The 22748-nt window shown below is 51.5% G+C and overlaps 1 long non-coding RNA gene across 1 annotated transcript; it reads left to right on the forward strand.

Annotated features, from left to right (window-relative positions):
• The first annotated feature begins 248 nt into the window (after positions 1-248).
• On the forward strand, positions 249-16807 carry LOC140387176 (uncharacterized). The gene is made up of 2 exons (XR_011933766.1): positions 249-299; positions 16521-16807. It is a non-coding gene; the product is annotated as an uncharacterized lncRNA (long non-coding RNA).
• Positions 16808-22748: the final 5941 nt, after the last annotated feature.

Raw genomic sequence — 22748 nt, forward strand, 5'->3', positions numbered from 1 at the left:
TTTTATATCTGTTGCAGTAAGGTGATTTAAAAATCTGCATTGTGGTACATATTGATTGCAGTGATATTATTAAAGAACCCAGGTTAAGATCCAATTTGCGTGTCTGCTAAAGTTGCAAACAAGAGGTCATAAAAGGTAAGGTAATTATTAATTTTAACCATGCGCTTGTTTGCAAAGAGATGCTTAACACACATTTGTTATGATTTCTGTAGATTCCATGTGTGGTGCACATAATTGCTCCTGGCACTCCAGAAGAGTACGTAACTTATGAGGGGTTGTATGTAATCCTAGTTAAGCAGGTAATAGAACATCATAGTGCGATAAAGATGATGCAATTAACAGGAGGAGCCAGGTTTGTCTGTAGGTTTGCAGTTTAATATAGGTCTTTCCGTCTGCTAAAAGATTTTACGTTAAACAGCAGCTTTGCCAATTGCTGTCAGGTTGTGCATAAGGTTCTGCCAAGACAGATGGTTTTCCGATTGCTCTTGAAAGGTCTTCTCTCCAAAAAATATCTGCACAGATAAGCAAGTAAACCTGTTCTGCTGACTTTATTTATAAGTGACATTTGAGATGTGCAGGGTAGATGGATTGGAAACGCTAAATTGCCCCTTTGTTGGAATTTTTAAAAATAAAGTGGCGTTTGAGCAAGATTGGTGTTGGTTGGTTGGAATATTTATAGCAAAGGTTTAAGGCGTAGGTTTAAGCTTTTGTTGTGTTTAAGAACTGCTTTACTGATAATTGTAAAGCTATGTTAACGTGGTTAATGTGGTTTGTTTTGGCATAAAAGATACCTGTTGATCAGAGTGAGTCATCACTTCTGGGGTGAAGTATCCTTTCCTCACAGTTTTACAACAGCTTGGGGTTCTTGTCTGGTATCCTAACAAATGCTGGGATCTGGTCTGGGATCATAACAGGAATTAGGTCATGTTTTAGTCACTGATTTCATTGAATAGGGCAGGAACCTGCTCGATGGTCTAAATGGCCTGCTCCCCATCCCATGATCCTATGTTCCTCATAGAAAACTGTTAGATAATATGAAAAAAAACCCCGGGGAAGCATTGGACATAAGTACAAAAAAATGTGAAAGTTGCCAAGGTAATGAAAGGGTATAGGTGAGACTGACACAGAAAACCAAGTAAGTAATTGAGGGAACTTGGGGGGCGGGGGGAGAAACTACTGTTGTAGAAAGTCAGAAATCAAAACAAAACAACATATCTACCGGTCCTTAATAGAATTCCTCATGCCAAAATTATATTCTGATGAAGACTTTACATTCCACATTGACCTCCCACTTGAAAATTGGGGATTCTAATTGGGAAAAAGAACCTTAAACCACCAACAGAATTATCAACAGGGGTGAAAAAGGAAAAGCAGATTTTCGGATTTAAAATGCAAGTAACAGATCAAGAAAGTAGTGATTATTTTGTACAAAGCGCTTCTAGGCACTGTAACAAAGGAGTATTGCAGCCTTCGAGTTTACAAAGAAAGGCACTGAAAATGATAAATTGAATTGAGTATCTGTTCCGTGAGGCAAGTCTATGGATAATAGTTACTTCCTCTGAATAAAATGTACCACAGATGTGATGATATTGAGATGTTTAAGATTCTAACAGCAGTGTTCCATTCTGAACGACATTGTGGGTATCAGGAAGGGATGTTCGGCTGTTAAGCATGCAGAATTAGCGGGGTGTTGAAGGAGTTTTACAGTCGGATGTATGAGCCGGAGCCCCCAGCTGGGGTGGAGGGGATGAGGCAGTGTTTGCAAGCGTTGAGGTTTCCGAAGGTGGAGGAAGGGTTGGTGATGGGGTTGGGAGCCCCGAATAGGTTTGAAGAAGTAGTAGAGCGATTGGAGGCCGTGCAGTCGGGTAAGGCCCCGGGACAGGATGGCTACCCAATGGAATTTTACAAGACATTTTCTGGGATGTTGGGCCCGCTGCTGGTGAGGGCATTTAATGAGGCAAGGGAACGTGGTATTCTTCCCCCAACAATGTCACAGGCTTCGATCTCATTGATCCTGAAGCGGGAGAATGACCCAGAACAATGTGGGTCATACAGACAAATCACCCTACTCAATGTCGACGCCAAATTGCTGGCCCAAATTGTGGCCTTGAGGATAGAGGATTGTGTTCCGGGGGTGATAGGGGAAGACCAGACGGGGTTTGTTAAAGGCTGGCAGCTAACGGCTAATGTTAAAAGGCTCTTGAATGTAATCATGATGCCCTCCGAGGGGAGGGAGGCGGAGGTGCTGGTCGCTATGGATGCGGAGAAGGCTTTTGACCGGGTGGAATGGAATAATCTGTGGGAGATCCTGGGACGGGTTTGGGTTTGGGCAGGGCTTTATTGACTGGGTTTGGTTGCTGTACCAGGCACCGGTGGCGAGTGTGCGGACGAACCGGGTGAGTTTGGGCTACTTTAGACTGACCGGGGGACAAGGCAGTGATGTCCGCTTTCCTCACTGTTGTTTGCCTTGGCTATGGAGCCATTGGTGATGGCGCTGATGGCGTTAAAGGACTGGAAGGGGCTAGTCCGGGGCGGGGGTAGGGTCTCGTTATATGCAGACGACCTACTCCTGTATATTTCTGACCCGTTAGGGGGGATGGGAGAGATTTTGCGGATCTTTGGGGAATTTGGCCGGTTCTCGGGGTACAAATTGAATATGGGTAAGAGCGAGGATTTTGTGATCCAGGAGAGGGGGCAGGAGAGGAGACTGGGGGAGTTGCTGTTTAAAGTGGTGGGAGGGAGTTTTCATTACTTGGGATTTCAGGTGGCACGGGGATGGGAGCAGCTACATAAATTTAATTAGGCTCGGTTAGTTGAACAAATGAAGGAGGACTTCCGGAGGTTGGACACGCTCCCATGGTCACTGGCAGGGAGAGTACAGACCATTAAGCATGCAGAATTATACACTGGGAGTTTTCCAGCAGCAGATGCAGCTTACCATTGGCCGTCGGGGGATCTTCTGGTCCCGCCAAAGTCAATGGCCATTTGCCTTGCGTGCCAGCTGCGCCACCAGAGAACCCGCTGCAGGGGTCACTCTCAGTGCGATCAGAAGATCCCACTGGTGGGACGGGCTGGAAAATCCTGACCATTGTGTAATGCAGCACAAAAGAAGGCCATTCAGCCTATGAAGTCTGAAACGGTTTTTGAAGAGCAATCCAGTTGGTGCGGAACCCACGCTTTTCCCCCATATCCCTGTATTTTTTTCCTCCTTCAAGTACTAACCCTTTTGAAGGCTACTGCTGAATCTGTGTCTTAAGATGTGAATAAGGAGCAAGAGTCGACCGTTCAGCCCTCGAGCCTGCTCTGTTATTTAATAAGATCATGGCTAATATGGTAGTAACCTCAAACCTGCATCCCGCCCACCTCTGATAACCTATGTTTTTTTTTAATTCAGAGTGCCCAGATACTTTTTTCCAATTAAGGGGCAATTGAGCGTGGCCAATTCACCTACCCTGCACATCTTTGGGTTGTGGGGGTGAAACCCACACTGTGGTGGTATGTATTAAGGGTAATAAGGTACACCATGAATGCCGAGGAGCCATTGAAGGACAGATGCTGGATCCCGATTGGATCCGCCGCCTACTGGGCTCCACCCAGATAGGCTGGGTATAAGAACTTGGGTTAATCCCCGCAGCTGCATTCTGTGACTGAGCTGCTGGAGAACGAGTCTGAACAAGTCTGCTCAATAAAGCCTCGATTGAAGTTCTTTACGTCTCGCCTCGTGTGTGATCGATGGTGCAACAATTTATTGAGCAGACTTAAAAAGGAAATATGGAGCTCCGGATCATCCTGGAGTGCCTGCGAATCGGCCCCCAAGCAGCTAACGCAACATCGGCGTTTAAGCACTGGCTGGCGTGCTTTGATGGATACCTCCGAACGGCCCCCAGCATACCAACAGAAGACCAGAAGATGCAGGTCCTGCATTCCAGGGTGAGTCCCGAAATCTACTCACTCATCGAGGACGCGGAAGAATTCCCAGCAGCGCTCAACTTGCTGAAGGGGATCTACATTAAGCCCGTCAACCAGGTCTACGCACGCTACCAGCTCGCGACGAGATGACAAATCCCCGGGGAATCGCTAGACGATTTCTTCAATGCTCTAACGATCCTGGGACGAAACTGCAACTGCCCAGCGGTTACGGCGAACGAACATACGGAGCTCCTGATCAGAGACGCTTATGTAGCAGGTTTGGCATCATCGCAAATTCGCCAGAGACTTTTAGAGAAAGACTCTCTCGGACTCACAGAGGTACGGGCCCTTGCAGCCTCCCTCGACGTGGCCTCCCAAAACGCCCGCGCCTATGCCCCCGACCACGCTGCAGCCTCTTGGGCTCCGTGGACCCCCGCCGCGACCGACCCCCCGGCAACCCCCACCCCTCCGCAAGCGTGCGCAGCCAGAATCTGAGACCACCCGGGGGGGCCCCGCTTCTATTTTTGCGGGCAGCCAAAACACCCCCGCCAGCGCTGCCCGACCCGCTCGGCCACCTGCAAAAGCTGCGGTAAAAAAGGGCACTACGCAGCGATGTGCCAGTCTTGTGGGGTCGCCGCTATCTCCGGGGAACAAATGGGACCACGGGCTCAACCCCCCCAGCGACCCACGGGCGGCCAACGGGCCCTGCCATTTTGGACCCCGGACACCATGAGGGGGGGATGGGTGCCGCCATCTTCCTACCCACGGGCCACGTGCGATCCATGGGAGCGGCCATTTTGTCCACCCCCGGATGCGTGCGACTCATGGGAGCGGCCATTTTGTCCACCCCCGACCGCGTGCGATCCATGGACGCCGCCATCTTGGCTGACAGGCAAGGGCCCCAGCGTGGACGGCTCCACACTGCCTGAAGACAACAATCTGATACACCAACCACGTTTGGCATCGGTGACCCTCGACCAGTCGCGGCCCCGGACGTTCCAGACGACAACGACAAAGGTGCTGGTGAACGGGCACGAGACGCCGTGTCTGATCGATTCGTGGAGGATGGAGAGTTTTATTCACCCGGACACGGTAAGACGCTATTCCCTTGTAATTTTTCCTGGCGGCGGGGTCCCACTCCGTTGAAATCAAAGGGTTCTGCATCGCAAACCTAACGGAGCAGGGGAGAGAGTTCAAAAATTACCGGCTGTATGTCCTTCCCCACCTCTGCACTCCCACCCTCCTGGGGTTGGACTTCCAATGCAACCTCCAGAGCTTAACATTTAAATTTGGCGGCCCTATACCCCCACTGACTGTCTGCGGCCTCGCGACCCTCAAGGTTGAACCGCCTTCCTTGTTTGCGAACCTCACCCCAGATTGCAAACCCGTCGCCACTAGGAGCAGACGGTACAGCGCCCAGGACCGAGCATTTATCCGGTCCGAATTCCAGAGGCTGCTGAAGGAAGGCATCATCCAGGCTAGCAACAGTCCCTGGAGAGCCCAGGTGGTAGTCGTTAAAACCGGGGAGAAACAGAGGATGGTCATCGACTATAGTCAGACCATCAACAGGTACACGCAGCTAGATGCGTACCCTCTCCCCCGCATATCCAACATGGTCAATCGGATTGCACAGTACAAGGTCTTTTCCAGCGTGGACCTCAAGTCCGCCTACCATCAGCTCCCCATCCGCCCCGGTGACCGCAAGTATACTGCCTTCGAAGCAGACGGGCGGCTATACCACTTTCTAAGGGTTCCATTCGGCGTCACGAACGGAGTCTCGGTCTTCCAACGAGAGATGGACCGAATGGTTGACCAGCACGGTTTACGGGCCACGTTCCCGTATCTCGGCAACGTCACCATCTGCGGCCACGACCAGCAGGACCACGATGCCAACCTCCAAAAATTCCTCCAGACCGCTAACGCCCTGAACCTCACTTACAACAGGGAAAAATGCGTGTTCAGCACCGACCGTCTAGCCATCCTGGGCTACGTAGTGCGTAATGGAGTGATAGGCCCCGACCCCGAACGCATGCGCCCCCTCATGGAGTTCCCTCTCCCCCACTGTACCAAAGCCCTGAAACGCTGCCTGGGCTTCTTTTCTTATTACGCCCAGTGGATCCCCCAGTACGCAGACAAGGCCCGCCCACTAATCCAGTCCACACTTTTCCCCTGTCGACAGAGGCCCGCCAGGCCTTCTGCCGCATTAAAGCGGATATCGCAAAGGCCACGATGCACGCCATCGACGAGTCCCTCCCCTTCCAAGTCGAGAGCGACGCGTCCGACGTAGCTCTGGCGGCCACGCTCAACCAAGCGGGCAGACTCATGGCCTTTGTCTCCTGGACCCTACACGCTTCAGAAATTCGCCACTCCTCAGTAGAAAAGGAGGCCCAAGCCATAGTGTAAGCTGTGCGACACTGGAGGCATTACCTGGCCGGTAGGAGATTCACTCTCCTCACTGACCAACGGTCGGTAGCCTTCATGTTCGATAGTGCACAGCGGGGCAAGATAAAAAACGACAAGATCCCGCAGTGGAGGAACAAACTCTCCACCTACAATTATGAGATCTTGTACCGTCCCGGAAAGCTGAACGCCGTCCGATGCCCTATCCCGCGGCAGTTGTGCTAACGCACAAGTGGACCCTCTCCAAGCCCTCCACGAGGACCTCTGCCACCCGGGGGTCACTCATTTCTACCACTTCATAAAGGCCCGCAACCTCCCTTATTCCGTCGAGGACGTCCGAACAGTCACCAGGAACTGCCAAATCTGCGCAGAATGCAAACCGCATTTTTTCAGGCCAGATAGAGCGCACCTGATAAAGGCTTCCCGTCCCTTTGAACGCCTCAGTTTGGACTTCAAAGGCCCCCTCCCCTCCACCGATCGTAACACGTACTTTCTTAACGTCATTGACGAATACTCCCGCTTCCCCTTCGCCATCCCCTGCCCCGACATGACCGCGGCCACGGTCATGAAAGGCCTCAGCACCATCTTTACCCAGTTCGGTTTCCCCGCCTACATCCATAGCGACAGGGGGTCCTCCTTCATGAGTGACGAGCTGCGTCAATTCCTGCTCAGTAAGGGCATAGCCTCGAGCAGGACAACCAGCTAAAACCCCCAGGGGAACGGGCAGGTAGAGAGGGAGAACGGAATGGTCTGGAAGACCGTCCTACTGGCCCTACGGTCTAGGAGTCTACCAAATTCCCGCTGGCAGGAAGTACTCCTGGATGCCCTTCATTCTATCCGGTCCCTGCTGTGTACCACCACTAACCAAATGCCTCATGAGCGCCTCCTTGTCTTCTCTAGGAGGTCCGCTTCTGGAACGTTCCTTCTGACCTGGCTGGCAGCCCCGGGACCCATCCTGCTCCGGAAACATGTGCGGGCGCACAAATCAGACCCACTGGTGGAGAAGGTACACCTACTCCACGCAAACCCGCAGTACGCCTACGTGGCGTACCCAGACGGCCGACAGGACACGGTCTCTCTGCGGGACCTGGCGCCCGCCGGAACTCCCCACCCCCCCCAACACAAATCACCTCCCCCTCACTCCCACCGGTGCACCCCACAGCCACCCCCTTCCCGGGGGGATCAGTTCTCCTCCCAGGCCCATCCAGTGGTAAGGAAACAGAGAGGGACAGCGCGATGCTCCCTGAGACGACCGGACCCGAGCCAGCACCACCACCACCACCCGGGCTGAGACGATCGGAAAGGGCGACCAGAGCACCATCTCGACTCATCGAATCGACTTAAGATGTATATAATTCAGTGGCCCAGTAAAGCGGCATTGTTGTAAATAGTTAACGCTGCAAATCGGGTAAAATGTGAATAATTCGGTGGCCCAGTAAAAGCGGCATGATTGTATATAGTTCAATGGTTAAGGCACCGACCCTGTAAACCCCTACCACCATACCACCCACCACCCCGCCGGGTTCTTTTTTAACAAGGGGAGAATGTGGTGGTATGTATTAAGGGTAATAAGGTACACCATGAATGCCGAGGAGCCATTGGAGGACAGATGCTGGATCCCGATTGGATCCACCGCCTACTGGGCTCCACCCAGATAGGTGGGGTATAAGAACCTGGGTTAATCCCCGCAGCTGCATTCTGTGACTGAGCTGCTGGGGAACGAGTCTGAACAAGTCTGCTCAATAAAACCTCGATTGAAGTTCTTTACGTCTCGCCTCGTGTGTGATCGATGGTGCTACACACACAAACATGGGAAGAATGTGCAAACTCCACATGGACAGTGACCAAGAGCCAGGATCAAACCTGGGTCCTCGGCGCCATGAGACAGCAGTGCTAACCACTGCACCATTGTGCTGCCCTATCATCCCCTTGTTAACCAACAATCTATTCAGCTCTGCCTTAAAAATATTCAAACTCTGTCAACCTTTAAAGGAAGAGTGCTCCGAACACTCATGACTCTCAAAGAAATTTGCCTTAACTCTGTTTTAAATGAGCGACTCATTGGGCAAGATTCAGCTACCATGTTGCACCTGCCGCAGAGCCAGGAATGACAGGTGATTCACAGGATTCACAGGAGATGCTCAAACCGGGCTTCACGCGTGATTCAGATAATTATATTTAAATAAGCCATTAGGCTCATTAAAATATGCCAATGCTGTATACACCCCATGCCCAAGAGTCACAGACTGCACCAGTAAACCCTCAACCGGGCGCCAATTAGTACTAGTCTCCATGAGCAGAGACCAGTCATGATAGCCACTCGGCGTCTCGGAGGCCAGTGGAGTCCACAGGTAGTCGGGGACAGTACCCGGGCACTCCCCCTAGCACCTGGGCACCCTGGCAGTGCCAACTAGTCACCCTGGCAGTGCCAACCTGGTTTAGCTCAGTTGGCTGGACGGCTGGTTCATTCAGAATGAGGTGAACAGAATGAACTGCAGCGCAAATATAAATTCATAAGTACGATCTGATCATCATTACAGAGACATGGCTACAGGATGGCATAGATTGGGGCCTGAAAATTGCAGGGCACATGACATTTAAGAAGGACAGTGTAGCGCACAATGACATATGAGAGAGACGAGAAGTGATGAAGTCGATTCAGGCTTTATTAAGCGAGACTTGTCCCCAGCAGCTCAGCAACAGAATGAAGCGGCGGGGAGAAGCTCGGGTTCTTATACTCCGCCTTCTGGGCGGAGCCAGGAGTCGGCAGCCAACCAGGACCCGGGATCTGTCAGCCAATAGCATCACGGCTTCACAGTCCCACATGACCCCTAATACATACCACCACATTCACCCCTTGTTAAAAAGGAACCCTGCGGGGTGGTGGTTCGCATGGTGGTAGGGGTTTACAAGGCTGGCCCTGGAAGGAAAATTTCGGACATGTTACTACAGTTTTAGTCCTATACTGGGCTATGTACAAGTTTGTGAAAACTATTTACAATATTAGCAAAAAAAAATTTTTTGTTAGAACAACATTCTTGGTGTCACGCGGATTCCACGAGTCGAGCGGGCGGTCTGGTCTTCCTCGTCGATCGCCTCAGCCCTGGTGGTAGTGCAGGTGCTTGTTCAGGCGTTGTCGTCTCCGGGAGCGTTTCGGTGTTTGTTCCTGTTTTACTCCTGGGCGGGCACGGGAGGAGGACCGATCCCCCCGGGAAGGGGGCGGTCGCGGGGTGCGCCGGTGGCAGGGAGAGGATGATCGGTGTCGCGGGGTGTGTGTGTGTTGCCGGCGGGCGCCAGGTCCCGCAGGGAGACCATGTCCTGTCGGCCGTCGGGGTACTGCGGGTTCGCGTGGAGAAGGTGAACCCTCTCGACCAACGGGTCCGATTTGTGCGCCCGCACATGTTTCCGGAGCAAGATGGGTCCTGGGGCCGCCAGCCAGGTCGGCAGCGACGTTCCGGAGGAGGACTTCCTGGGGAAGACAAGGAGGCGCTCATGAGGCGTTTGGTTAGTGGTGGTACACAGCAGCGACCGGATGGAGTGGAGAGCATCCGGGAGGACCTCCTGCCACCGGGAAACTGGGAGATCCCTGGACCGTAGGGCCAGTAGGACGGTCTTCCAGACCGTGCCGTTCTCCCTCTCTACTTGCCCGTTCCCCCGGGGGTTGTAGCTGGTCGTCCTTCTCGAGGCTATGCCCTTGCTGAGCAGGAACTGGCACAGCTCGTCACTCATGAAGGAGGACCCCCTGTCGCTATGGATATACGCGGGGCAACCGAACAGTGTGAATATGGTGCCAAGGGCTTTAATGACTGTGGCCGCTGTCATGTCGGGGCAGGGGATGGCGAAGGGGAAACAGGAGTACTCATCCACCACGTTCAGGAAGTATGCGTTGCGGTCAGTGGAGGGGAGGGGCCCTTTGAAATCCAAACTGAGGCGTTCAAAGGGGCGGGAAGCCTTGATCAGGTGCGCTCTATCTGGCCTGAAAAAGTGCGGTTTGCACTCTGCGCAGATGTGGCAGTTTCTGGTGACTGTACGGACCTCCTCCACAGAGTAGGGGAGGTTGCGGGACTTTACGAAATGGTAGAATCGAGTGACCCCCGGGTGGCAGAGGTCCTCGTGGAGGGCTTGGAGGCGGTCTATTTGTGCGTTCGCACATGTGCCGCGAGGTAGGGCATCGGATGGCTCGTTCAGCTTTCCGGGACGGTACAAGATCTCATAATTGAAGGTGGAGAGTTCGATCCTCCACCGCAAGATCTTGTCGTTCTTGATCTTGCCCCGCTGTGCATTATCGAACATGAAGGTTACCGACCGTTGGTCAGTGAGGAGAGTGAATCTCCTACTGGCCAGGTAATGCCTCCAGTGTCGCACAGCTTCCACTATGGCTTGTGCCTCATTTTCCACTGAGGAGTGGCGGATTTCTGTAGCGTGGAGGGTTCGGGGGAAGAAAGCCACGGGACTTCCTGCTTGATTGAGGGTGGCCGCCAGAGCTACATCTGATGCGTCGCTCTCGACCTGGAAAGGGAGGGACTCGTCGATGGCTCGCATCGTGGCCTTTGCGATATTCGCTTTGATGCGGCTAAAGGCCTGGCATGCCTCTGTCGACAGGGGAAAAGTAGTGGCCTGGATTAGTGCACAGGCCTTGTCAGCATATTGTGGAACCCACTGGGCGTAATAAGAAAAGAAGCCAAGGCAGCGTTTCAGGGCTTTGGCACAGTGGGGGAGAGGGAACTCTATGAGGGGGCGCATGCGTTCGGGGTCGGGGCCTATCACTCCATTACGCACTACGCAGCCCAGGATGGCTAGACGGTCGGTGCTGAACACGCATTTTTCCCTGTTGTAAGTGAGGTTCAGGGCGTTAGCGGTCTGGAGGAATTTTTGGAGGTTGGCATCGTGGTCCTGCTGGTCGTGGCCGCAGATGGTGACGTTGCCGAGATACGGGAACGTGGCCCGTAAACCGTGCTGGTCAACCATTCGGTCCATCTCTCGTTGGAAGACCGAGACTCCGTTCATGACGCCGAATGGAACCCTTAGAAAGTGGTATAGCCGCCCGTCTGCTTCGAAGGCAGTATACTTGCGGTCACCGGGGCGGATGGGGAGCTGGTGATAGGCGGACTTGAGGGCCACGCTGAAAAAGACCTTGTACTGTGCAATCCGATTGACCATGTTGGATATGCGGGGGAGAGGGTACGCATCTAGCTGCGTGTACCTGTTGATGGTCTGACTATAGTCGATGACCATCCTCTGTTTCTCCCCGGTTTTAACGTCTACCACCTGGGCTCTCCAGGGACTGTTGCTAGACCGGATGATGCCTTCCTTCAGTAGCCCCTGGACTTCGGACCGGATAAGTGCTCGGTCCTGGGCGCTGTACCGTCTGCTCCTAGTGGCGACGGGTTTGCAATCCGGGGTGAGGTTCACAAACAAGGAAGGCGGTTCAACCTTGAGGGTCGCGAGGCCGCAGATAGTCAGTGGGGGTATAGGGCCGCCAAATTATATGTTAAACTCTGGAGGTTGCATTGGAAGTCCAACCCTAGGAGTGTGGGCGCACAGAGATGGGGGAGGACATACAGCCGGTAATTTCGGAACTCCCTCCCCTGCACCATTAGGTTAGCGATGCAGAAACCTTTGATCTGAACGGAGTGGGACCCCGCCGCCAGGAAAATTTTCTGGGTGCTTGGCCGAATTATGAGGGAACAGCGTCTTACCGTGTCCGGATGAATGAAACTCTCCGTGCTCCCAGAGTCGATAAGACACGGCGTCTCGTAGCCATTCACCAGGACTGTAGTGGTCGCTGTCTGGAGCGTCCGGGGTTGCGACTGGTCCAGGGTCATCGATGCCAAACGTGGTTGTCGAAGTAGATCATCGTTGTCAGGCAGTGTCGGGGTCCTTTCCAGTCAGCCAAGATGGCGGCGTCCACAGATCGCATGCGGTCGGGGGTGGACAAAATGGCGGCGCCCATCACTCCCTCGTGGTGTCCGGGGCCCAAAATGGCGGCGTCCGTTGGTCGCACGTGGATCGCTGGGGGGGCTGGGTCTGTGGTCCCGTTTCTTCCCCGGAGATAGCGGCGACCCCGCGGGACTTGCACACCGTTGCGTAGTGGCCCTTTTTTCCGCAACTTTTGCAGGTAGCCGCGCGGGCCGGGCAGGGCTGCTGAGGGTGCTTCAGCTGGCCGCAAAAATAGCAGCGGGGCCCCCCGGTTGGTCTGGTGTTTTGGCCGCGCAGGTTTGCAGGGGTGGGGGGGGGGGGGGGGCTGCCGGAGAGTCGATCGCAGCGGGGGTCCACGGAGCCCAAGGGGCTGCAGTGCGGTTGGGGGCGTAGGCGCGGGCGTTACGCGAGGCCACACACATCGAGGGATGCCGCTCGGGCCCGAGCTTCTGGGAGACCCAGAGATTCTTTCTCCTGAAGCCTCTGGCGGATCTGGGAAGAAGCCAAACCTGCCACAGACGCATCGCGGACCAGGAGCTCTGTGTGTTCGTTCGCCGTCACCGCCGGGCAGTTGCAGTTTCTACCCAGGATCTGTAGGGCATTATAGAACTCGTCCAGCGATTCTCCTGGAAATTGCCGTTGTGTGGCGAGCTGGTAGCGCGCAAAAACCTGGTTGGCGGGCTGGATGTAGATGTCCTTCAGCGCGGCGATGGCATCGGGGAAATCGTCCTCGTCCTCGATAAGTGAGTAGACATCGGGACTCACCCTGGAATGGGGGACCTGCTTTTTTTGTTCATCCGTTGGTTTGTCGGGGGCCGTTCGGAGGTAGCCCTCAATACATGCCAGCCAATGTTTGAAAATAGAGGTTGAGTTAGCTGCTTGGGGTGCGATGCACAGGCACTCCGGGGTGATGCGGAGCTCTATATTCCTACTTCGTTTTTTTTACTTAAGTCTGCTCAATAAATTGTTGTACCGTCAATATGACGCAAGGCAGGTTGAAGTAACATCAATTAAAGGCTTTATTGAGCAGAACTTGATCCCCAGCAGCTTGGGTACAGAATGCCTGCTGGGGGAAATCCGGGTTCTTATACCGGCATTTCTGGGTGGAGCCCAGTCGGCGGCAGAATCTATCAGGACCCGGTATCCATCTACCAATAGCCTGTCGGCATCGTGGTGTACCCCTAATACATACCACCACAAGGGATAAATCAAAAGATGTTCAGTGGCAGACAGTTACAGGGATATTTCAGAATACATCAACTAGACACATTCCAATGAGAAATAAAAATTCCAAGGGGAGGACCGTCATCTGTGGCTAACTAAAAATGCTAAAGACTACAGTAAACTTAAAGAAAAGCCATCAAGTTGTGCAAAGACGAGTGGCAGGTCTGAAGATTGGAAAGAATATAAAGAACACCAAAGAATGACAAACAGATTAATAAGAAGGGAATAAGTAAAGTAGGAGAGACAGTTAGTGAGTAATAAAATGATAGACAGGAAGTGTTTCTAATATTTTAGTAAGAAAAGCGTTAACCACCTGGGTGGCACAGTGGTTAGCACTGTTGCTTCACAGCTTCAGGGTCCCATGTTCCTGGCTTGGGTCACTGTCTGTGCGGAGTCAGCACGTTCTCTTGTGTCTGTGTGGGTTTCCTCCGGGTGCTCCGGTTTCCTCCCACAGTCCAAAGATGTACAGGTTAGATGGATTGGCTATGCTAATTTGCCCCGAGTGTCCAAAAAAAGGTTAGGAGAGGTGTGGGGATAGGGTGGAGGTGTGTGCTTAGGTAGGGTGCGCTTTCCAAGGGCCGGTGCAGACTCGATGGGCTGAATGGCCTCCTTCTGCACTGTAAATTCTATGACTCCATGATTCTAAGTTCTTGAAATAAGTGGCTAATGAGAGAGTTGATGCATGGGTTCCAATTTTCTAAAACTACTCCCTGGATATTGGGAATGTTTCATTAGATTTGAAAATAGCAAATGTAACTCCTTTATTCAAAGATGGAGGAAGACAGAAAACAGGAAACTACCGGCCAAAAAGCATAACATCTGTCAGAGGGAAAATGTGAGAAGCCATTATTAAGAGTGTTTAGGCAGGACAGCTGGACAAATTCACAGCAATCAGGCAGAGTCAATATGCTTTAGTGAAAGGGAAATCATACTTAACCAATTTATTGAAGTTCTTTGAAGGAGTTACTTGCGTTATGAATAAATTGCACTTAAATTTCCAGAAGACATAATATCATAATTTACACACAGGTATATGATGGTGCACAGACAGGCAGTGATTGACACACAGGATGACCAGTGAACACACAGAACACAGCAGCCAATCACCAGACAGGACACGACCACTATAAAGCCAGAGGACACTAGTTTTCCTGCTCTCTTGGGATCCAGCCTCTGAGACAGTCAGAGCACATGAGCAGCAACTAGAACATACACCATGTGGTAGTAAGATAGTCTGGTCAGGTTAGCCTCAGGTCTCCAGTCAAGTCAGCATAGTGTCAACCCACAGTTAAAGTATGTATGATAGTTAAGAGTTCAATAAAATCGAGTTGCATTTCTTCGAGTGTTGGAAGCCTGTCTCTCTCACTGCTGCAGTAAACGCAGTCCTCGCAGACCCGGCATACCCAACACATCAACCACGGCAAAGGTTACTGTGAAAAATTAGCTCCTGGACTAGGGGCTCACATACATTTCAGATTGGCTCGCCACCAGAAAACAGAGGTGGGGACTTTCTGGCCCTTCCTTCTGGCAGGATTGTCTGGACCTGTCGGTGGCCAATATCTAGCCATCTCCGCCACCAGAAAACAGAAAATCCCAGCCAGAGAGTTGGCATAATTGGATCTGTTTCTGCTATGCAGATTGTGGCAAATGGTATGCCACAAGGTGCTACAGGGATCAGTACTGGGGCCTCAACCATTTGCACTTTATATAGGGACATAGTTAAGTTAGGTGAGTAGGCACACATCTGGTAAATTTGAGCATAATGTGGCCAAATGTGACATTGTCCATTTGAGCAGGAAGAACAAATAATAAACTTGTTATCGAAAGGGGGAGAGACTATAGAGCTCTGAGTGGCAGAGGAATTTGCGTGTCCTAGTGCATGAATCACAAAAGGATAGTATACACTTCTGTTTCCTGTTAGTTAGCCAATCTTCAATCCATGCTATTATTCCACCCCTAAACCAGGAGCTTTTATGTTTCACAAGAACCTTTAGTGTGGCAGCATATCAAATGCTTTCTGGGAATGAAAGTACAGCAAGTAATTGGTAAAGCTTATAGAATATTCTAATTTATTGTGAGGGAAATTCACTACAAAAGTAGGGAGGTTATACTTCGATTGGATAGGGCATTGGTGAGACCACATCTGGAGTATTGTGTACAGTATTGGTCCCTTTATTTAAGGAAAAATGTAAATACAGAGCTGGTTTAGCACAGTGGGCTAAACAGCTGACTTGTAAAGCAGAACAAGGCCAGCAGTGTGGGTTCAATTCCCGTACCAGCCTCCCCGAACAGGCGCCGGAATGTGGCAACTAGGGGCTTTTCGCAGTAACTTTATTTGAAGCCTACTTGTGACAATAAGTGATTTTCATTTCATTTCACTTCAGAAGCAGTTCAGATAAGGCTTACCAGGTTAATACCAGGAAATGGTGGGTTGCCTTATGATGAAAGATTGCGAGGTTATGTTTGCACCCACTGGAATTTAGAAGAGTGGGAGGTGACTTGATTGAAACATTTAAGATCCTAAGAGGTATTGACAGGGTGGATGTGGAAATGATATTTCCTCTTGTCGGACAATCTAGAACTAGGGGTCAGGTTTAAAAATAAGGGGTCACTCATTTGAGACAGAGCTAAGGAGAAGATTCTCTCAGAGGGTCGTGAATCTCTGGATTTCACTTCCTCAAAAGGCAGTGGACGTTTTTGAATATTTTTAAGGCAGAGCGAGATAGATTCTTGACTAACAAGGGTGTGAAAGTTTATCGGCTGTGCGCAGGAATGTGGAGCTGAGGTTACAATCAGATCAGCATGATCTTACTGAATGGTGGAGCAGGCTCAAAGGGGCGTGCGCCCTACTCCTGCTCCTTATTCTTCTGTTCGTATGGAAGATCCTGCTGGTGGGCGGGGTGGGAAAACCCTGCCCAATATTTCAAATTCAATATGATTCTTCTTCGGAATTCCGAACTCAGAGACGAGCCACTTGGACTTGAAACATTAACTCTGTTTCTTTCTCTGCAGATGATGCCATACTTGTCGAGTTTTTCCAACCCTTCCTGTTTCTGTTTTTATTTCAGATCTCCAGAATTTGCAGTATTTTGCTGTGATTTTGAACTCCACAGGCCATGGTTTCCTGCTATTGCTATTGTTTCCCCTTCTCCAAATTCTCCAGCTCTGAGAGACTCCACGTGACGCATGTGTTGTATCGTTGATTGAAAGATTCTTCCTTTAGCAAATATTTCCTGCTCAACACTGGAGCTCTGCCATCTCTTTCTGGTGCTTTTGCACTAGGTTTAAAAATGCAAGTGTTGCCTCAACTTGAGAATGGAGTACCTCCTGAATAAATCTGTATGCTTGATTTTAATTGCTGTTCAACAAATTCTGAAGAAAGTATTTACATGAGATATGTGCATTGTCACGCATCATAAATATTTACTCCTGTCACAACTGAGTTCTGAGTAAAGCAGCTGCTTTGGGAGTCTGGAGGCAAGCACATGAGCGACAAATGCTGCGTAGCGGAGGTCTTTTGAATGCCTCCATGATGGCCGTATTGACTTGGAGCGGACGCTGCTGTTGGACTGGTTTTCTTGCCACCGGATTTGGGGGATCTTGCGAATGCAATGCTGGTGTTACTGCTCCAGTGCTTTGAGGTGTCTGTGGTAGGTCGTGCAAGTCTCCTAAGCTTGTGGGAGCGGAGTGATCAATACTCTGATAAATCATTTCCTTAGTCTTGGGTTTGAGATCCGAGTCTTCAAATAACCTTTTCCTCAGTGGGCCCGAAGGCTGGGCTGACATACTGGGGAAGAATTTTATTGTTTACGTCTGCCTTCATCGAGTAGTGGCTCCCAAAACACAGAACGTATTCCATGATTTCATGAGGTTCTCAAAACACTACTGCAGAGGTCAAACACCCCTGACAACTCATGGGAGACTCTAGCTTATGACTGGCCAAAATGGAGAAGGCGAGTGCCGGGAAGGGAGGTGGACGAGTGCCGGGGAGGAGAGGGCGAGTGCCGGGGAGGGGGGTGGGCAAGTGCCGGGGAGGGAGGTGGCCGAGTGCCGGGGAGGGGAATGAGCCAGAGCCAGGAGGGGGGTGAGTGCTGGGGAGGATAGGGCCAGTGCCGGGGTGGGGGTGGGCGAGTGCCGGGGAGGCTGCCCACCGTTACCGGCTGGACCAGCGGGCACGGGACAGGCTGATAGCCGCCCGGTTCACTGACTAGGGGGGGCTTGGGAATCGCCGAGTATGGGCACAGACTGCACACCATGGCACCAGCTGACCACCCTCACCCACCCACCAATCACCCTCACCCCCCCACCCACCCACCGCCAACCACCCTCATCCCCCCACCTACCCACCACCAACCACCCTCACCCCCCCATCCACCCACCACCAACCACCCACACCCGCATGCATACCACCCCTCCATTGCACATCCACCTGCGGCACAACGGGCTGGGCTCACACGGTCGCCGGTGGAAGCGTGTCTATTGCAGGCCATGGAGGATGATGACAACCCGCTCTGTGATGAGCTCTGGGCTCTACATCGTTGGACAATGCCTGACCCATGGCCACAGTACCACCCTCCACCCGGACCATCACTGCATGCGGCCGTGACACTGCAGCGCACAGTCCCATGGTCTGCCCGGGGGGATGGCGAGGGCGACCCGCGGGGAGGGGGGCACACACACCTGAGGCCGACGTTCTATCACCCCTCACACACACACACTGGCGCCCACCTCACACCACACCCCCGCACGTATTGGACAGAGCACAAAAGCAACTTCTGTAGGTGTAAAAGTGATTTTAATAACAAACAGTTCATACACGTGCCCGAGCCCCTATAACTAATCTGTGCCCTGCACCCGTGCCAATTTACTCAGTGTCTAATTGTTTGGCCTGGGTAGGTGTGTCCTGGGTAGGGGTGTCGTGGGTCGGCAGCGATGGGGGCCTGTTCCTGTGGCTGCCCCCCTCGTCGCTGGGTCTGGCCCGCCAGCGTCACTGCACTCGCACAAGATGGAGGCATCGTCTCCCTTGTGCTCCGGGTCTGTCCCTGGCTCGTGGCCGCCCTGGATCGTCCTGGGGACGTGGTCTGCCTGATGGGCCGGGTCTATCCATGGCTCGTGGCCGCACTGGACCGCCCTGGGGGCGGTCGGCATCCGCGGGGACGGGTGCGTCGACGTTTGGTTCTGCAATACACAATACAGCATGCATGGTTAGACACACAGACGGGGATATGGGGCAAGGGGTATATGAGGGATATGGGGCAAGGGGGATATGGGGGAAGGGGGAGATGGGGGATATGCGGGAAGGGAGATATGGGCAAGGGGGATATGGGGGATCTGGGGGAAGGGGGATATGGGAGATATGGGGGAAAGGGGGATATGGGGCAAGAGGGTATGGGGATATGGGGCAAGGGGGAGATGGGAGATATGGGGAAGAGGGATATGGGGGAAAGGGGGATATGGGGCAAGGGGGATGTGGGGGATATGGGGAAAGGGGGATATGGGGGATATGATGGAAAGGAGGATATGGGGCAAGGGGGATATGGGGGTAATGGGGATATGGCAAAAGGGGGATATGGGGCATGGGGGATATGGGCGAAAGGGGGATATGGAGTGTGGTAATACCAGGTATTGCAGTACCTGAGAGGTGAATGACCATTGGCTAGACCTAGGAATCTACCATTGGCTAACGTACATAGCCCCGCCCTGAGAGGCGGGGTATAAGAACCCATGCCGTCCCAACAGCCTTCACTTTCTGTATCGAAGCCGCTGGGTACAGTTCTAGCTGATTAAAGCCGATTAGATATGACTCCCCTTGTCTCGAGAGTTATTGATTGTGCATCATGGGGCAAGGGGGATATGGGGGAAGGGGGATTTGGAGGAAAGGGGGATATGGGGCAAGGGGGGTATAGAGGATATGAGGGATATGGGGTAAGGGGGATATGAGGAATATGGGAAAAAAGGGGATATGGGGGAAAGGGGATATGGGGCAAGGGGATATGGGGGATATGGGGAAGGGAGATATGGGGGATATGGGGATCGTGGATATGGGGGAAGGGGGATATGAGGGATATGGGGGAAGGGATATGGGGGAAGGGAGATATGGTGGATATGGGGATATGGGGAAGGGGGATATGGGGGTTATGGGGATATGGGAGATCTGGGGGAGGGGATATGAGGGATATGGGGAAGGGGAAAAGGGGAGCAGGCCATGGGGGGGTCTCACTTGGTGGTGCGCCCCCGACCTCTGCATCAGCAACTCCCGGTCCTCGGGTCCACCTGCAAGCTCCAGCGCCCTCTTTTCATGAATGGTGAGTGGTCGCAGTTCAGGTGGACCCCCTCCGGTACTCTCACGCTCCCGGTTGTTGTGTGCGCGTTTCTCCTGTGGGGTGGGTGGCAGGGATAAAGGGCAACAGTGTTAGGCAGACATGTATATGTGGACCAGCGGTTGTGTGTATGTTGGCAGAGGTTCACAACCCATCCTGCCACTGCAGCCTGCATGGGTGGGTGCTGCCAGTTCAGTTGCACCGAGGGCTGTGCCGCACATCGGAGGTGGGTGGGGGGGGGGGAGGGGGGGGATACTCACCCTGGCTGTCCTGACAAGGTCATTGACCTTGTGGCACTGGGCGCCTGTCCTTGCTGTTACAGCCACGGCGCTGACAGCCTCTGCCGCCTCCCTGCAACCGCGGCGCGGCTGGCGGCTATTTTGACGGGTCTCCGGGGGGGGTGAGGCGTCTTTTGTGCTGTGACGCCGCACTCATGCCGCACGGCGTCAATGACGCCGCATGTCTGACGGGTGATGCCGTCGCAAATGGCGTCATGCCGCTGCTAGCCCATTCCGGGCCGGAGAATCTGCACCGTTTCGGGGGGCCCAACGCCGGAGTGATTCGCTCCGGTTTTGGTGCCGGGTTCCGGCCTTCACGCCGATTATCGGAGAATCCCACCCCATGTGTGTTATATGGAGGAACATACTGGCAAATGAAAGATTAAAACCCTCAAAACTTCAAAGGCATTTAAAGACTAAGCATGGCGAGTTCGAGAACAAACCTCTTGATTTTTTTCAATGGGTGCAGTGAGATATTAAATCATTAGCTGAAGTCCTTAGCAGAAATGTAACATTGATTGACATTGCAAATGAGATCATGAGGACCAAACAGACTCATCTGTCACATTAAAGGTAAGTGAACACAGTGGGCAGTGAAGTTCAGGCGACATGGGTCGCGAAGGTCGGCTGGTGTGGGTCACGAAGAATGGCCGGTTGGTAAAAATGGATCTCGGGCAAACAAATTTGAAAAACTCAGACCTAAGATGCTGGTGGAGACGGAAGAACTTTTTTTCTGCAAATCAGTAAGTTAAAGAGTTACAGACATTCAAAGTTAGACTCTGCCCACATGCATGCTTAGGTTTTGAGGAAGCCCCGTTTGTGCAACATGCCCTCCATTTTGGAAAGATTAAACTTGGGTCCTGAGGGCTGAGGAATTAACTTAACTTATTTGAAAGATGATATCAGGAGATGAATTGGATCTTAGTTATGTAAAGATCCAGATCACCAGCACACCAGATTTGATTCCACTCTGCTGCATGAGGGCATGGGTTCCATAACCAGGGAAAAGAAAGGCAGGGAATAAGGGTATCCTTGCTATGGGGATTGCGCTTGCTTGTTCTACTTATCAATAATATAGCCTCCCTATAACAGACTGGCCAACATTGTCAATGCAGGCCAAATGGTGATACATCTCTACACTGTGACAGATTACAAGCCTTTTCACAGCAAACATCTGTGGGACATATTCCAGTTGGAATGTATAATTTACAATCTCTTCCTGGCACTTGAAGTATCAGTCAGTCTGGAGCCCTTGCTCGGAAGTTCTTATGACTCTAGTATCTCCCCCCATGGCAAGGCCACTTTCTGAGAAGAGTGAAGAAATGGCTAAAATCCTCCCACTCAGTACCCTGGAGAGAACAGCAACCCAATCCCTCAAAATCTCTCACCATGTATGTAAGATTTTCATTCTCTCTTTATGAGACCAAACCACAGAGACTGATGTGAAATCGCCCTGATCCCCAAACAGCACATTGTTATCATTTTGTGCAGGGCGTAATTTCAATGACTTCCGTCGTGATGAAACTACCACAATTTCACAAAATATGTAAAGACATTTTGAACACTCCCAGGAACATATTTAGGACAGTAGTTGATGATTACTGTGTGCTGAACAAGCCCTGATGTACTTTCTTTGTAAATTCCTCCATTAAAGAGGGTTTACAACTTGAAGGTGACCCCCCAAAACAAAAAATCAGGCAGATCTTACAGTCTAATTGATCCTTCCGATCTTGCTAAGTTTCCATCTAATTGTATATACTACTGGTTCAACTCACTCCTGTTACTGGAACTCTTGCCCTTTGCTTGTCAGCCCTGGAATAAATCCTCACTTGGATGAGTCTGCCAACCTTGTGCGTGTATCGTGTTGTAAGTGGGAGCCATTGCTACAGAACAGACCTTCCTGATCATCATTATATTATAATGTGCTGTAATCACCATACTGGGTGATAGTGGATTTTTAATTGCACAGGCTTACACTGTGTTAGTTGTCAAGTTTTGAACAGAACTGGGACATTGCAGTTATGGATTATTCAAAAGGCAGCAGAAAGAAAGAAACATACATTCGGGAGAGATTTCGGAGGTAACTATACAATCTCAGGGCAATTCAAAATGATAAATAGGAAAAAAAGGAGACTTACTGGTAAATAATGAAGATAGAAATGCAGATTACAGGGGGAAGAGTTTCCGTTACAAAGAGAGAGTGTGAGTGAATGAGAAACTCAGGGGAAAAGAAGAATACTAGACACAGGAGCTCGTAACAAATAGTGTGAGAGAGTAATCGAGACATGAGAGGGGACTTATTTTCTTCACTGAAGCAACATTGGTTTATACTGTCATTGGAGAACAGCATATTAATCACTGAGCAAAATAAAGAGAAGGGGAGAGACAGAGCGAGAGAAAAAATGTAAACTTACTGCTCACTTTTCCTTCCCTGTGCTGAGGTTCATGGCCCCTTGTAGAGTTTGCGATTACTTCAAACATACTTTTAAGTGTTGGTTTGTTGAATTCCTTTAGGATCCTAAATATGATAAAATCTTTCCTGAGTCTATTCTTGTTAGGATTAAACATGCTTCAACTTCCAAAGTTCCTCCTCATAGGCCAGATGCATAATTCCAAGTCTCAAGAGCCCTCATGACCCTGTTGGAGAATGAAAATATGAATTATATGCTGTTTCCTGGTTGACAGAGTGGTCTGTATG

The sequence above is a fragment of the Scyliorhinus torazame genome, chromosome 12 (genome assembly GCF_047496885.1).
Source record: "Scyliorhinus torazame isolate Kashiwa2021f chromosome 12, sScyTor2.1, whole genome shotgun sequence".
In the NCBI taxonomy this organism is placed as follows: Eukaryota; Metazoa; Chordata; class Chondrichthyes; order Carcharhiniformes; family Scyliorhinidae; genus Scyliorhinus; species Scyliorhinus torazame.